Raw genomic sequence first — 17,777 nt, forward strand, 5'->3', positions numbered from 1 at the left:
GACAATCATGTAATGATTTTTTTCCCCATCTTGCAGGAAAAAATGATGGAATTACATGTTAAATTACATGTTAACTTTTTTGATCAAGTCACAAGAGCTTGTGAATCTTTTCAGAAGGAAATTTCACATAATCATAACAAAATATGCAGTGCTTATAAAGTAGCAATGAGCAATCTTTGTCCCCCGAGTAGGCCAGCTTGCTGGTTAATTACTAAAGAGGCATGTCTTTTGAACCCACCTCTAATGAAGTAATGGAGTTATGATCGGCCTTCAGCACTGCCAGTCATTTCTGCCCCAGGAAGGTTATAAAATCTTGAAGTGCCTCAACCACTTTAAGACAGATGCCGGGTGGCAGGGAAATCATATCCACAAGAAGTATGGGGTTCAGGACTTCTTGGGTTTTGGGGAAGAGATATAGAGACAGGGAAAGAGAAAGTGAGGAAAGGGGGAAGGACAGAATAAATCTCAGTTTTCGAGGAGTGAACCCATCATGGTACTATCTGACTGTCCTGCGACACTGGATATTGTTCGAAGAAGTAAACTCAGTCTAAATTCTTGCCTCTTGAAACTTTTAGCTCATTGATTATTTCAAAACAGATCAGAATTATGCCCAGCCAAGGAGAAAGGAATCGCTGATCTGGGGCAAGCACCTCCTTCTTTGCCCCCAGGACTCCTACTTTGAAGCAGCCCCGTTCAACTGTGCGGGAATCGATGACGGGGCTTAAAGAGGGGAGGAGAGTCTCTCCCCCCGCGCACGACAACGTAGAGCTGAAATACACGTAGCTCCAGGGTCCTGACGCTTATTCCCATCAATCACATGTGAAAATCAGTCAATCCCTTTACACACCGTCAGTAGGAAACAGGACAACAGCGTACCACTCATGTTTTCCACACTCCCCAAGGCTGCCTGCAGCCAGTGACTCACCTCTCCTTTTCTCCTGAAAGGTACCCTGATGTTCATTTAACTCATTTGGTTGGCATAAAAGTGCTGAATAAGAAATTTAGTTTCCTGTGCTATAAATTCCGTGAGTGCTAGGCCCATTCATCAGTTCAAATATTTATTGAATACATCCAACGTGCTAGAAAGTATCCCAGGTGATGGGATACAATACAAGCAAAATGCCCATCTGCAGGGAGCTCCCATTCTAGGCTGTTTAAGGCCCGGTACAGTGGTTGGCACCTAGCAGGGGCTCCATAAACACTTGTTGAAAGAATCAGTAAATGAATGAACACCACGCACGAGTCAGATCTACTCAACTTCACCCATTAAACCTCTAAATTTGAAAGGGTTTGAGCTTTCATCTGCTTCCGTCTTTGGGACAACTCTCTCTTAAGAAACTTCTAGCCACAAGCAGAGGCACTACTGGTTCACATCCTGTGTTTCTAAAAGGAACTCTATATATTTTTTTCCATCATATGAAAATGGAAGAGGGAAAAGAAATTTCTGGTAAATAAGTTTTGTTTTTTTGTTTTTGCTTTTGTTTTTTTAAGTGTCCAGGACTTTAATGTGTTCATGATTTCCCCTCTATACCTGAACATCTATAACGTGTAGAGAATGTTCTTTTCGTTTGCTAATTTGGTGGTTTTTTTTTTTTTTTTTTTGAGCTATAGCACAAATCTACTGAACTATTAAAAGCATAGAAAGCATGGGTAGCTTCCTGGTCATGATTTGAGGTGTAGGGAGATTATCTGATCAAAAACACCAGGACCCTCTCCTGAGCCTTCCTCCCTGCCCGAGCTTCCACTACCTATGTCAGCCCTTTAAGATCTTGTCATCATCACAACATCAGTGCTCAACATTTAAGGACTAGCTGCCATGTGTAGAATTCTCTGCCAGATACTGGACAATTTTTTCCAAAGGGCTCCAGTCAAAAAGCCACTGTGTTACTAAGTGGGACGTAACCAACCCGTTATTGCTAACTAGTGTATCAGAGTTGTAGGCTGATACACCCGGAGAGGTTGAAACACAGGAGAAGTAAGCTTTGATTAGGGTGGTTTGGTCATTGTGATATACCATAACCATGGTGTATCATGCCTTGATTTACAGGAGTCCTATTCCTACTAAGGTAGACTGATTCCTCCCATCTCTACCTTTTAAAATAAAATCCTACTTTAAAATAGCCTAGTGAAGGGCTTCCCTGGTGGCGCAGTGGTTGAGAGTCTGCCTGCCGATACAGGGGACGCGGGTTCGTGCCCCGGTCCGGGAAGATCCCACATGCCGCGGAGCGGCTGGGCCCGTGAGCCATGGCCACTGAGCCTGCGCATCCGGAGCCTGTGCTCCGCAACGGGAGAGGCCACAACAGTGAGAAGCCTGCGTACCACAAAAAAAAAAAAAAAAAAAAAAAAAAATAGCCTAGTGAAGCTCCACACATAAAGAAATATGGCGAATCCTTGACGATGTAAAATTCATCCACTTGAGTATTTACTGAGCACCTACTATATACAAAGCTGTTCTAAGGACTGGAGAAGCATCAGTGAACATAGAAGACTGCTGGCCTTTTGGAAGTTAGGTTCAAGCAAGCAGCCATACAAATTGGTTCACTGCTGATGTGAAACTCCATAAAATGTGATTGTAACCAATGGACGTCCTCAAAGCAGAGCTTTTCACAGTCCAGTGCATACTTGCTGAGGCTCACAGCATCGGTTCCAAGGGCAGCCTCCTCGGAGGCCAACTCAGAGAAAGAGAAACCACAGGCTCACACCTTTCAAATGAGTCAGACCTTTCTTTCAGGGGGAGATCTCTTAGTTAAGTCATTATGAAAGAACTCCAGCAAACGATTCTCCTGCTGCTCAGCTATTCTCATCACAGAGTGAGTGGTGAGACTCAGGTGGTTGTGTTATGTAGGAAAATTGTCCTTATTCAGGTGAGGAGGAGAGTTTAGGGCTCTCGGCGGAAACCCAGCATGGTGTGTGGACTCAGGACTGGCCGCCTGGGCTTCAGCTTAATCCCATATTGCATTCATGACCCCACGTAACCTCTTTAGCCTCTCTGACCCTCGGTCTCTTCCTCTAGGGCTAACCACACGCACGTCAGCACTATCCTGTCAAGTGCCTGGCACTCACTGACATTCATTTCCCTTGTTCTGTGAGAAGACAGTAGTGGCTTAGGCAGAAAACAGAGCAACTCGAATGAGCAGAGCTGTGCTCTTTGGGCTTTACGTTGGCTTTCTCATTTGATTGGTAAAATAAATCTGAAACACTGATTCTAGCATCTCTTCTTTACTGATGAGGTCAATAGCCTGGGTCCAATCAGGAAACAGAAACCACACATTAGGTTAAATAAGGGAAGTTGAGTACAGAGGATTGTTAACTGCAATAGAAGAGTAGCTGCAAGATAGCGGGAAAGCCTAAGGTGCTCTATGGGAGGGAAAGTACCAAGGAGGGACCACTTGCAAGGGGCACAGATGTAGTTGCAGAAGGTGTAATCAGGCCACCAGGTAGCAGAGATGTTTGCAGGTTTGGCCAGGCCAGAGCTGATCCAGCATTGCTGGGCGAGCCATACACCACCCTTCTGTGGGTAGGCAGGGAGTCAGCGATCGGCACACGGTGCCCAGGTGTGCAGTGGTGGTCGGGGACCCGCAGGGGCAGAGGTCTTCCGAGCAGGTGGGCTACATATGGTAGGGGTGGTAAGAGGGAACACCAGCCCTGTGTATGGGCCACGTGGAGGGAGCCTGGATGTCAGTGCAGGCAGGAAGCCCTCAGGGCGGGCTGGCCGCGCAGGGCTGCGGTATCCGCGAGGATGGTAGGACGGCTGTCGCTAGGCCAAGGCTACGAGGCCGCCGATGGACCGTGTTCTGGGCCCTGTAGCTGGGGCAGGCCCTACCGGATAACCACGCAGCCATATCCCCGGCCCCCCGCCAGTGCTGAAGAGGACAAGCCTCTTCCTCCCACACCCTCTGCTGAGAAAGCTTCACGTCACGCTCAACTGAAAGGAGAAATGGTGAATGAAGTTCTGGTATGATCAAGCACGTACTGAGGCGTGCTTCCATGCTGAGAGGCAGTAACCGAGAACTGGCACGTGAGGCCACCGACGTCAGGGGTTAGAAACCTCCTCCCGGGTCCCACAGTCAAGGGCAGAACCGGGACTTAAAGCCGAGTCCGGCTGGCTCTAAAGCTCTTTCCAACTCAGGTTTTTGGTTTTTTTTAAAAAAACAAGAAGTTAAAGCAAGAGAAGTTAAAGCAAACCCCAAAGGGCTGGCAACGCCCCCTAATCCAAACCCAGACCCTCTGAGCTCCTGAGACACAGTGAGGATGAGACTACAGTGGTCCTCATTCCTTACAATATGACTGCTTCTTTATCAGCTTCTGAGGAAGCTCTGAGGGCAGGACTTGTTATTCTTTGCTGAATTTTGTTAGAACCTTAGCACACAGTAAGGACTCTATTACTGAGTAAATAAACATGAATGAGTACCAGCAGCGGGAGGGGTAGACCAAAGTGTAACACTTCCAAGCCTGGTTTTGAAAGCAGCGCGAAGCTTGAAACTTAACTCTGCTTGCACAACCGTCTCCAAGCCCTCCTCTATCCAACATGCCTGATTTTACAACCACATTGTTTCCACCTGTTAGCCTTTCCAAGGAATTCTGCCTCCTAAGTGTGTCTCCTGTGGATCCCATGGAAGGTGTGCTGTCTCTTCACCCACCCCGTGATGCGCAGGGTTATCTTCATCATTAGAGGGAGTGTCCTGGATGCCACGAAGTGCATGACACTCATTTCAGTGACTAACAATAGAAGGTGGTATGAGATAAGATCCCTCTTCTCAGATGGCTTATAATCCAGCTGAAGAGACAAGGTGTTGGCAGGGGGGAAGATAAACAGCAGTTCTTGACAAGTTGTGCTAATGGCCAAATGGATGGAATTTAACAAACAGTGCTGCTCCAGGAGTAAAAGGAAGGTCACCACTGATTCTTCCTCTTCCACTTGATGGATAAGATCCCTGTAGTGCGGGGCTTTCCTGGTGGTGCAGTGGTTGAGAGTCTGCCGGCCGATGCAGGGAACATGGGTTCATGCCCCGGTCTGGGAAGATCCTACATGCCGCGGAGCGGCTGGGCCCGTGAGCCATGGCCGCTGAGCCTGCGCGTCCAGAGCCTGTGCTCCGCAAAGGGAGAGGCTGCAACAGTGAGAGGCCCGCGTACCGCAAAAAAAAAAAAAAAAAGGATCCCTGCAGTGCAAAAACCAGAGGGTGCTCTCTTTAGGTATCAATTCCTAGATAATTCTTCGACAGTGCAGTGCGGTCTCAGGAGGCCTCTCTACTGATTAGAGTGCGCAGGTGTGGAAGACACTGCTGATCCTCAACACCTCCTCCCTTGCCACCTCCAACTAGAGGAGGTTGGAAAACCACGTATGCTCCCAGCCTCCTGCATAGCCATTAAGTCAGTTCTGGCTAATGATGTAAGGGGAATTCCACTAAGGAGCTCCCAGAGAAGCTTTGCTTTCCTTATACAGAAGGTACAGACACGGCAGGTACCTTGCCTACCCCCTTCCTTCTTCCTGTGACGAACTTGTGATGCCTGGTGCTGCAGCAATCAACTTGCAGTCACGAGGCAACCAGCACGAGAATGAAAAGCCCGCTACAGCTGGTGGAGCAGAAAGGAAGGACTTGGGAGCTGGCAGGTATCCTCAAGCCACTGGATCAACACCGAGGCCTTCTATCCCTAGACTTCTTGTGAAGGGAACAACGAAAGTCCATATGTTTGAGGCCGCTGGTCGTTGGTTACTCTGTTACCAGCATCTAAAAGCTTTCCTAATGGATGCTAGAGGAAAGGATATGGCTGGAGGATGAAGGAAAAGGCACATGAGATTCACCTGGAGCCCTTCGACAGGCAGGGATTAGCTTGAAGGACAGTGTCACAAAGGGCACCGGGTGTGGCTCCTGAACAGGGTGCTGGGGAGCTGGTCAAAATGACAAGGGATCAGTAGGGCCTGGGGCAAGGCGAACGTGAAGTAGAAGGTGGGCGGCGGGAGGATGGGGAAATGTGAAAAGATGGATCAAAGGAGAGGCCATGGTTCTAAAGGCCACATTCAACCGCCCAGAACCAGGAGAGTTAAGCCCCTTAGCTCTTGGCTTCAGCTGGGCACTCTTGCCATACACTGCCATGTCCTCCCGTGGGACAATTTAACTCCTGTTTCTTTTTAGATGTTCCTTATCTGGACTCAATACAAATAGCACCATGTCCCTCCATGGTTATCTACACATCAGTCTCCCCCTGGGGTTCCAGGAATCTTTAAATGGGAGTTCCCCCACTCCCCAGCCAGCCTGGGCTGGCTGCAGCCTCGCCCACTGGCTAACCTTTCCTAAGTGTCTGCTGAGCCCTCACTACAGGGCACAGCGTCATTTGTCATTCGCTAGATCAAATCCATACCACCTGGGGCTGGGAAACTGAAAATAGCCCGGTCTCCAGCCAAAGGAAGCTTAAAGGCAAACTAGAACATTTCAAGAACTCGAGTTTATTTTTAGGAGTTGCTGGGATGCCCAGAAGGAGCTTCACTGAAGGCTTTGAATGTTAAAAGACCACAAAGTGGAGGACACACATCTAAAGTCCCCAATCCTGGGAATTCCCTGGTGGTCCAGTGGTTAGGACTCTGCGCTTTCACTGCCGAGGGCACGGGTTCGATCCCTGGTTCGGGAACTAAGATCCCACAAGCAGCGTGGCACAGCCAAAAAATAAAAAAAAAAATCCCCAACCCTGAAACACCCTCCTCACTTGACCAACTCTTCTTCATTCCACACCCTCCTGGGAGGCATGAAATCTTCAGCCAGCTGGGGTTATAATCCTGCCTGATTTCTTGGGAAAGAAAGAGTCTGTAAAACACCAATTTGATTTCTTGGGAGAGGACTGGGTTTCCGTGACGAATACCATTTCCTAGAGCTAAGGGGCTCTGTGCACTAGTGCAATCTTTGCCTGGTAACATGGTGAGCCAGAGTCCCAGAGCACAAGCCAGAAGCTTGTGTTTTTGTGCATCTCAGGTGACGTAAGTCCCAGCACCACTACTAGTGATAATCACCAAGCCCTGTGTAGCCCTTAACACCTAGCAAGCACTGCTCTAAGTGCTTTACAGGCGTTAATACAGTTAATGTTTGCAAAATGATATAGAAATGTATGCCTTTGGGACTTAGGGTTGTGTAATGTTAAGGAGAAATACCAGCTATTCTAACACATAAGACCATTTCATGGTAAACTCCCAAGTACAGTGGTCCAGAAAAGCAACTGTCTTCCTTTCCCATGGGCATCTTTGTTTTCCTGCATCTGAGAGTTTGCTGAGCGATGAGAGGAGAGCCTTGATTTCCACATATGCAACTAGGAGCTATGCCAACGTAAGAAAAGTGGAATTGGGAAGGCTAATGATTTTTCTTGAATACCACCGTGCATTTCTGAACACTCTTCGTGTTTCTTGCTACGTCCCGAACAGACCGGCACTTGGATGAGGAGGTGACAGGCAAGTGGAGCAGGGTGATGGATGGAGCAGTGGGCCTCAGAAAAGCCAGGGGTTTATCCTGGATGCACTGCCTCGTGGGAAATGGCTTTGGTGAAGCCACTGGATCTGAGGCTGTTTCTTCCACGGTAAAATGAGGGTTGGAGAGTACCTCTTGGCCCTCGCTAGCTTTGGTGTTCTATGACCTGCTGCCATGGAGACAATACAAACACCGAAGTGGGGCTTAAACCTCACCTTCCACTTGGAGCCAGCTTTTAACTCCTAAGGCTTCTAGATCTACCTCGACTACCTATGAGACTTGTTAGGGGAAAGGACACATACGTAGACTGATTCAGGACAAGCCAGTGGCGGCCCCAGGGAGGATCAGGGAAGAGACAGAGTGGGCTGGAGAACGCTCCCCGATTCCTAGCTCGTCTCCCCTCTATGTACTAAGTGCCCCATCTTTTTAGTGGGCTGCACTGTGTCAGCGTATGGGCCCTGAGTTGATCCTGCAGCGTTCTAGAGGCCCACAGACCTAGTACATGGCAATGAAAACCGTCATGGCCACACAAGGGAAGACCAGCAGCTGTCAGCCTCTAAATGTGCTAAATCCTTTTTGGCGTTGAGAAAAAGTATGGCTTCTTTCACCCAGAAAGTCTCATTTTCCCCACAGTCTTTCAAAGAATTAAGAGCTTCCAGACCCACTTGAGTCCCTTGATTCCCTCCTCCAGGCCCCTGAGGCCACGGAGTGAATCCCAGCTGTGGGTTCTGAGCTAGGAACATACCCAGCTGTGGAAGTATTCCCACAGACCAAAACTTCTCTGCAGATTTTGGACTAGATAACAAGCAGGGGCGGGGGGAGGGGTGGCGTTACACCTTAGGTTCCAGAGAAGCATTCGCAAAAATCAGTCTCCCTTTACAGTTTCTAGAATTTGTGAGCAAAACCAAAACCTAGTAGCAGTTACCGTACTACCCTGACAATAATACATGGTACGAAGCCAGTTCTTGTAAACTTTAGAAACAGGAAATACTTGTCATGGTGACTACACTACTTGCCTATTCAGCGAGGCTTCAAAGTGTACAGGGGCGATGCTATTTGGCACTTGGAAAATCTGAACATAAACATATAGGCAGGTTGCCTGTCTTGGATGGCCATTACCAAAAATGAAAAAATGTAGGATGGGGGCTTGAAGGGTCCCTTATAGGCCATGCACTTCTAGTAAGCAGCAGGACAGCTACAGGTCCTTAGGTTAGGCTTCTGCTTAAACAGAAAATATCCCCCAAAAGAGTGCAGTTCCAGGAGGGCACAGTTACCCAGCCGGCTGTAACAGTTACCCGATTAGATTCAGAGACAGCTTCTTCAGCAGGAGACGCAAAGTTCCCTGGACAGTGAGATCCATGAGGGGAGGACAGGGTTAGTCTTACTCCTCGTGGTGCAAGGCACATCGTAGGTGCTCAAAAATAGGTCAAAGGAGTGGACATCCAACCAGTCTGTTCTTGGTCCCGTGTCCCTTTGCCAACAGCGGCAGGAAGGGTTTGTCCATCCCCTCAGAGTCTGGTTCTCGTCTAACTCTATCGAGACACTGATCTACCCGCTACCCTGCCCGAGGTCCTGTGCTTTGGTTAATGTGTCCTTGCCACTAAACTAACTCTTCTTCACCGCTAATGACTTGGTGCTGTTGGCCTCAATCTTTGGATTGAAATGGAAGCCACCTGTCCTCTTTTGAGAAGAAGTGTCTCTTGTTTTATCTATGAGCAAATGAGGTTCCCAATACAAACCCCAAAGAAGACATCAGCATGGTTGTACCATGGGCACCAGGCACTGAAGGTGGGGGGAAAGGGTTGTGAATTTACAACATGCAACCAAAGGGTTAAGTGTAAACACCTGTACTTTGAAGATGAAGGCAGTCAGAGGCAGGGGGGGCATGGGAAGGGCAGATGCAGATTAGAAATTCAGGAGCCTCTCTTGATGGAGCCGTCAGAAAGCAGCTTTCCCCTTGTAGACAGAAAAAGAATGGTTCACAAAGAAGCTTCTGGAAAGCTGAAGTTATTGGGGGAAAGACATTAAAAACAAGAAAGAAAATGTCTAGGACTCACCGATTTGGAACTAAGAAGGCAACAACATGCTGAGCTGGTATTTGTACTTGTGGTGAAGATTCACACATAGGACTTCTTGTACGCGTGAGCAAACGCATTCCCTTCATGCTTCTTCTCTGGCACTGATCACGTCTTCCTCAGAAGCTCCCAGTCAGGTAGTGGTTTGGGGGATGAGTAGAGAACAGTTCTCTCTCACTAAGCAGCCTCTGGTAGGTGGGTGGGGACTGGCTAGGCCCCGAGTCCCAGGAGGGAAGCAGGGAAACAGCTCCCGGCCTCACGGTCTCCCTCGGTTTGTTCTAACCCAACCCCGAGGTTAGGAGAACTCGAGCTGGGATTACGTGCCCCCATGAGCCCCGACTCCATCAGCCCTTTTGTCCCAGCATCTGAGGGCCGGGTCCCCTAGTGCACATCCTCACACACTGCCGATTTCTGATTGTGCAGGTAAGACTCTAAGAAGAAAGGAACTTAGAAAACTCAATAAAGCCTGACTTTAAAGATTACTGCCCTGCTTAAATGAAAATAAAGCCAAACACCTGTTTTTTATCTGTTTGCTTTGCTCCGTACAACTCTAATCACCATCCCCATCTCACCCCCAAGGCACCCTCCTCCCCCAAGTCCCGAGATGCTTTGGAAGAAAACTGAGGCAGAAGTGGAGAGACGAGAATTTTTTCTGGTAATTCCCTGTACCCACCGTTGGCAACTAGGGCTTTTTCCTAGGACTTCGGAAATAAATTACTACAAACTGGTTAACTTAACAGAACACACATTCCCTTAGTTCTGGAGGCCAGAGTCTGGAATCAGGGTGTTCCCAGAAAAGAATCTTTGTCTTTGGACCGCAACTAATGACATCTGCAAGGAACCTAACTTCTCTCACGTTCTGAGGTTCCAGGTGCGTATGAACTTGGGGGACGCCTTTCAATCCACTACAGCAGCCCACTTTCCCCCAGGCTTCCCCACTGGCCCTCCTTCCCCGCAGCCTGCTATCAACTCCCAACAGCTAAGCTCCGTCACCTGACTGCGGGCTGTGGCTGAGAGCGAGGTTTAGAGTGAGGAACGGAGAGGCGTACAGTGAGGTTCTAGCCACAGGACAGGCACAGAGAGGCTGGCTTTCTTCCGGAGGCTACGCTTGTTTCTGGGGTGAAAGTAAAGTCTGTCGGGAGGATAAAACTCAGTACAACGGGGAGCCTGTCCCTTGTCACTGCTCTGCTTTTGCTATTGAACCCAATTCCCTTGCCCAAAGCCCACGCAGCCAAAATGCCCAGACCCCAAAGTCTGTGGAAAAGACGGTTTCTCCGTGAGGCAGCCTAGCGAGGAGACGCAAAACAAACCTCAGCGCTGCCTCGCCAGAGGCCAGGGGCTCAGGGTATTTATGAGATTGAAGCGGGGCGGTCTGAGGCACGGGGAGGGTGGGGAAAGGTGATTGGAAGTAAGAAAAAGGTGAGGCAGTCGTTCTCTCCACGTTCAAAAATGGAGGCTCGTCGCACGATCTGAGGGCGGAGTTTTCGGCCCTCTGACGTCAAAAGGTCACTGAGCGGACACTCGCGCATGCCCAGTTGGAGGGTGGGTGGTCCTAACCAGTCTCCTCAACCAGCTCAGCTCCAACTAGACACAGCTGACTCCAAGTTCCTGGAAAACAACTCAGGCAAACGTGCCTCTTGGGGGACTTGCCTGGTGGCGCAGTGGTTAAGAACCCGCCTGCCAGTGCAGGCAACAAAGGGTTTCTAGCCCTGGTCTGGGAACATCCCACATACCCCGGAGCAGCTAAGCCCGTGAACCACAGCTACTGAAACCCACGCGCCACAATTACTGAAGCCTGTGTGCCTAGAGCCTGTGCTCTGCAATGAGAAGCCCGCGCAACCCAACAAAGAGTAACCCCCGCTCGCCGCAACTAGAGAAAGCCTGCGCGCAGAAACGAAGACCCAATGCAGACAAAAATAAATAAATAAAATAAATTTTTAAAAAGTGCCGCTTGGAAGTCATGAAAGTCTTGTAGCAACAGTGAAAACAACCTTGATTGGTGAAGGCAGGTGAACTGGACGTGACTGATAATTACCCACGGTTTCACCCTCAAGAAGGCTGGTGTTCTAGAGCCCAGCCTTCCAGACCCCGTAATCAGCATCAACCACTTCAGACTGTTCTTGGAGGGACCTGTCTGTGCCGGAGCCCCAGGCTCTCCCATCTGTGATGGAGAGGCAGTGACTGGGGAGTCCCATATATTTGTTGTCAGATTTAGACCCTGAACTAGAAATTTAGAAGATGAAGGGTAAACAGTTTTCACGATGGTTATTTTCCCACCCGACGCTATCAGTTTGATGGTAAATGCGAAAGCACTTGTTTTTAAACCATCACTTTAAAAAAATGCCTGAAATCTCAAGGCAGTATCAAAATACCTGTGCTGACTCAGAAAGATAATTTTTCAAGCATCAGCAGAAAGGGGAACTTACAGAATTTGCAATTTTACCTCCTGCCCTGCCCCTACGCTCAGCTCTGTAAATACAGTGGAGGCCGTAAATCGGAGGGGGTGGGGGAATATGACTTTTCCCACTTCTGTCTTGCCTCTGTAAGTAGATTTAATTCAGTTCGACAAATAATATTGACAGGCACTGTGTTTGTTCTTGGCATTTACAGATGAATTAGACCCAGTGCCTGTCTCCACGTAGCTCACAGAGTAACAGCCCAGCTGGGCTTACAAACAGCTAAAATATACAGTAAATGCTAGCAGAGAGATTAGAAATAAAATGTTATGGGAGAGATTAAGTTTCCTTCAGGGAGAGGAGAAGGGACAAGTGTAGCAGAGAAAGATCCAGAATCTGCTGCCTGTACATTTACATTTATTAATTCCTTCATTCCTTTGTTCAACAAAGAATCATGGAAAGCTCTCTACGTGCCAGGCCTCACCCTACCTGCTGGGGAAAGACTATCACCAGAAAAGATTGTGTCTTCTTAGAACCTGAATTCTGTGTAAGGAGGTAGACAAAGCCAAGGAGGTCAGAATATACTCTACAAGGAGATGATGGAGGAAACAGCATGAACAAAGGCACTGGGGCATCCAAAGTATCCATTTATCTGGAATGACTAGGATTTGGGAAGGGTGAGAGCAGGGAGACAGCTGAAGGAGCCCACAGTCTCGTTCTGGAGACTCCTACACATGGCACAGATTTATTCCTATAGCAAAAGTGTCCATCCAAGTTTGACAGGGGCTAGTAAAGTGATGTTTTCATTGGTCTGAACAAGGGAATGATATTCCCAGATTTAGGTTTCAGGAAGATTGTTGCAGTAACATGAGAGTATCTTAGAAGAGAAAGACAGTGGTCCAAGGAGTCTATTGCCGTGCTCTAGATAAAATTATAAAGACTGGGCTACAGTGGTGGCTGAAGGATGGAGTGTGTTGTGGATGGAATTGTGTCCTCCAAAAAGATATGTTCAAGTCGTAACCCCTGGCACCTGTGTAGCTGACCTTATTTGAAAATAGTCTTTGCAGATGTAATCAAGTTAAGATGAGGTCACACTGGATTTGAATGGATCTCAATCCAATGACTGGTATCTTTATAAGAAGAGGGGAATTTGGACACAGAGACACACAGGGAAAATACCATGTGACCATATAGGCAGAGATTGGAGTGATGCAGCTACAAGGATGGCCAGCAGACATCAGAAGCCAGGAGAGAGGCATGGAATGGCTTCTCCCTCAGAGAGAGCCTCCAGGAGGAACCAGCCTTGCCAAAACCTTGATCTCAGACTTCTGACCATCAGAACTGTGAGAGAATAAGTTTCTGTTGTTTTAAGCCCCCCAGGGTGATAATTTGTTATGGCAGCTCTTGGAAACCAATAGGGAGAGGAAGATTCCAACTCAGGAGACACTGTACAAGGAAAATTGACAGGATTGGGGGACTGGTTAGATGTAGGGATTGAAGATGAGGAAGACATCAAGGACCATTCTCGGGCTTCCAGCTCAGGGAATTGCATTATAAGCTCTTGTGGGACTGACACAGCTGTTTGCTGGAATACTTGATACACTAAGTAGGTGCTTAATAAATATGCATTAAATAACAAGTGTTGGCAAGGATGTGGAGAAAAGGGAACACTTGTTGGTGGCAATGTAAATTGTTTTAGCCACTATGGAAAGCAGTATGAAGGTTCCTCAAAAAATTAAAAATAGAACTACCATAGGATCCAGCTAGTCCATTTCTGGGTGTTTATCTGAAGAAAATGAAAACACTAATTTGCAAAGATACATGCACCCAATGTTCATAGTAGCATTATTTACAATAGCTAAGATATAAAAGCAGCCTAAGTGTCTATCAACAGATGAATGGATAAAGAAGTGGTTTATACACACACACACACACACACACACACACACACACACATACACATATAGTGGAATACTACCCAGCCATGAAAAGGAAATATTGCCATTTGCAACAACGTGGATGGATTTGGAAGGTATTACGCTTAGTTAAATATGTTAGACAAGGACAGACAAACACTGTATGTTTTCACCTATATGTGGAATCTAAAAAATAAAACAAATGAACAAATACAACATAACAGAAACAGACTCACAGAAAGAACAAACTAGTGGTTCCCAAAGGAGAGAAGGGTGGGGGGAGAGGCAAAATAGGTGAAGGGGATTATGAGGCACAAACTACTAGGTATAAAATAAATAAGTTACAAGGATGTAATGTACAGCACAGGAAATAGAGTCAATATCTTATAATAAATTGGTATGGAGTATAATGTATAAAAATATCAATTGACTATGTTGTACACCTGAAACTAAAATAATATTGGGAGTCAACTATACTCCAATAAAATAAATAAATAAATAAACATGAGTTTGCTCAGCTACCATCTTTGGGCTCTAACAGAGCCCCTGTACAACTTAGTTATTTGTGTCCAAGTTGTGCAGGGGGAATGGAGATAAGGTGAAGGCAGTGTGCCCGGGGCTGCCAGGAGGAGCGGAGTGGGCACGGAATCGTGGCGGCTCGTCTGGGGAGGAACACTGGACATCACAGCGAATGGAGTGTGATGGGCCCCAGGGTTCATCTCTCTCTGTGTCACCACAGGCCACATCCTGACCTCTGCTCCTCCAGCCCCGATCAGAAGACCGACTGCAACGTCTCAGACTGCTCCCGTTCCCACCTGCTGTGGGGCTCCCTCCCCTGCAGCCTGCCAAGTGTCCCCAGACCCCAGTCCTCTTGAGGATCCTGCCTGGGGTCCTCAGCACCAGTGTCCCTGCCGCCTCCACTGGTCCTTCGGATCAGCGACGGGCCAAGAAGCTTCTCGGCCTCCCTTTTCCCGGAAGTGCGGAGACTCTCCAAGGATCTGGCTGGGGAGGGGCGTGGTTAACTAGCCTGGTCCATCCCACATTTGTAGAACGCCAGCTCCACACACGATGCGACGCCTGCAGTGTGCAATCTCAGCAAGGGACAGGTTAAGAGGATGGGAACTTTGAAGGACCACAGAAAATAGGAGGTTTGAGCTGATCTGAGCCTTTTTGCGGAGAAGATATTCAAAATCTAGGAAGGAAGATGCCATTGGAAGCGCCCCAGGAGAAGCCGGCTGCTACTTTCCCTGTGTCCTCCCTGCCTTCAGCATTCCTGCCCTTGCTCTTCGTGATGAAGGTAACTGAGGAGAGAAACTGGGGCATGAGGGAGCGTCAGGGGTGGCGGCAATTTGCTCGGGCTCGGGGCCCCTCTGCTGCTCTGTACCTTTGACTTTCTCTGAGTTCAAATCCATCAGTATCTTTTCAAGCCAATCCTCTGCGTTCCTGGATCCTCTGAAAAGGGCAGCCCAGTAACAATTACGAAGGTCAGGTTAGGACATGGAATGAGCACATCCATCAGCTCAGAACCCTCTCGCTCTCCTTCAGTCTCTGGGCTGACACTCCAACCCCATGAGTCCCCTTGCGAGCAGAACCACCCCTCGGAAATTTGGGGTGGGGAGACGGAGAGGACACAGTGAGACCCTGACAGACGTGGGACACCTCTCCCTCCCCTTCCTGTCACCTCGCTGTTGAAGGAATCTTACTCCATGGTTGCTTTTCTCCTTGTATTTCCTTCGTGCTCTCTCCCCGGTCAAGCAGATGGAGAGGTCATTCCTCACCGCCTCAGGGCGGGATGTGGTGAGGGAAGAAGAAAACCAGCCTGTATTCTAGACTCTGAGCTCCTGGGCATCAAAATGCCTACAATGTCAGGGGGATTTAGAGGATTTTCAGAACAGTTAGAAGATTCAGAGACGCCTGACCCCCTTCCTAAAGCATCACCCCTCCCTCTCTGTCCTGCCTTGTCTGTCTCTGTAGCACCATCACTGCTGATGATACAGGTACCTCTGTTTATTGTCTGTCCCCCCACTGGAAGGTAAGCACCCTGGGTTGGGGCGGGGGACTTCACTTGGCTCATTGTTGCATCCCTGGCACGTAGGAAGAGGTCTAACATAGAGTGGGCGTTCAATCAGTAGTTGCTGGATGAACAGAGTATTTTGAGCAGAGACAGACTTCCCCTGGTGAGAGAGAGATCTGCTGGCCTGGGAGCAAAGGAGAGGAAAGAGGCACCTGGTGTGTCTCTGCTCCCAGCTTCCAGGAGAGAACGGCAGTGCTCCTGCCAGAGAGGCGGCAAGAGCCCCGGCAGAAAGCGCTGTGTGGGATCTCCCAAGACGGGCCATCGGGCCCCTGGTGTGGCACAGAAAGAGCAGGAGACCTGAGGCTGCATGGCCCAGGGTAATGGTCACCTCTCAGCAGTGACCTCAGTGGACCAACAGCACCAGGACAGTGTATGGACAGATGTCACAACCCTGCAGAACAGGGCAGCAGGACCTCCAGAGACTCAGGTGAACGTTTCCCGCAGTTGCATATGTGTGGCTCAAAATGGGAGAGTTACGGTGATTTCCTTATAGTAATGGCGAGCTGGGCTTGATTCCCGCCCCTGTTTGTGAGGCCCCTGGGTCTTGTTGTACACACGTGCCTATACCCCTTCTGTTAGTGACGTGAAGAGAGGTGGAGGGACAGGGGAAGTATCATGTGGTTATTGTATATACGTGGGAAGCAAATGAGTTTTTTTGCTAGTGGAGGTTTTTTTTGGGTGGGGAGAGGGTGCAGGTGTCCAAAGCTATTTTGAGCACAGCAGGAACATTCTGTGATTTGCCCAGCATGGAGCTGGGTCTCTTCCCACTCTGTAGGTCAGTGATACGGGCCCCCAGAGGCTCCAGCCCCAACCTTCTTAATATTCTCATCTATATACACCAGCTTCCGGCCAAACTGGACCTTGCCTTCCCCTAACGTGTCCCTCTGAGCCAAATTCACGCTCTCCTGTGGGCACTCTTCATTATGGCTAATTACACTAGACCTTCATATGTTCAGTAAAAACTGGTTAGGTCAGGGCCTCTTCTTGTAAACTCTTTTTAGCAATTAGATTCACTCACTATATGGATTCGAAAGTAATTCACCTGAATTCCTTTACCATATATGTGAAATTCACATTTTCAGGAGCACAGCAATGAACTGAGGTTAGCGGACTGGCAGTGAGGCTAGTGAATCGCATCTGGGTACCCACGAGGGCTGAGTACAACCAGTTTCTGGTTAACATCATGATTTTTTTCCTCTTCGTTAATGTGTGATATCACAAAAGAACAAAGATAAGCACCGTGGAATTCAGACCCATGCCCAGTTGTCTGAAGGGAAGGAATCTCACCTATGACTTTGAAAAGCACCGTTTTTACCAATATTATCTACTCATCGAATTGTTCCTATAGAGTCTACCAGCTCTGGAAAAGTCCTTGCCAACCAGGTGGTAAGTATTGTATCAGTTATCGTCTGGTGAGAGTCGAAGCCAGCTTTGTTCTGTATTCTCAGAGGATGAGAAGGATAGAACCTTCACCATCTCAGCCATGATGCTCAGTGCCCAACTTAGAGGAAAATATCTGATCCCCTTGAGAACTGGTCTGATACTGACCCAGTTACTGGTGTGTGTTCTAACTATGAATAGGAAGGCTATGGGCTTATTGTTTTTGAACTATCTATTTTTTAAACCAATCACTAATTTATTTGAACAGGTACTACATACACAGCACAAAATTCACACGGTATCCGGTGAAAGGGTGTAGAGTGACAAATAAGTCTTCCTCCTATCCCTTCACAGAAGTCCCCTTCCCCAGAGGCAACCACCGTTATCAGAATTTATTTTAGTTCTAAAGAGAGTTAAGGGGCTCAGCCCGAAAATGGAATTAGGAAGCTGTGTAATGTTGTGATTAGGACTTGGAATCCGGCCGA

General features: G+C 48.2%; 1 protein-coding gene across 1 annotated transcript in view; it reads right to left on the bottom strand.

Moving 5' to 3' along the window:
* The window catches only part of ALPK2 (alpha kinase 2), a gene marked incomplete at both ends in the record, with an annotated part of 115,834 nt that overhangs the window by 47,162 nt on the left and 50,895 nt on the right, over positions 1 to 17,777 (bottom strand).

This window comes from Hyperoodon ampullatus (assembly GCF_949752795.1).
Source record: "Hyperoodon ampullatus genome assembly, chromosome: 13".
In the NCBI taxonomy this organism is placed as follows: domain Eukaryota; kingdom Metazoa; phylum Chordata; class Mammalia; order Artiodactyla; family Ziphiidae; genus Hyperoodon; species Hyperoodon ampullatus.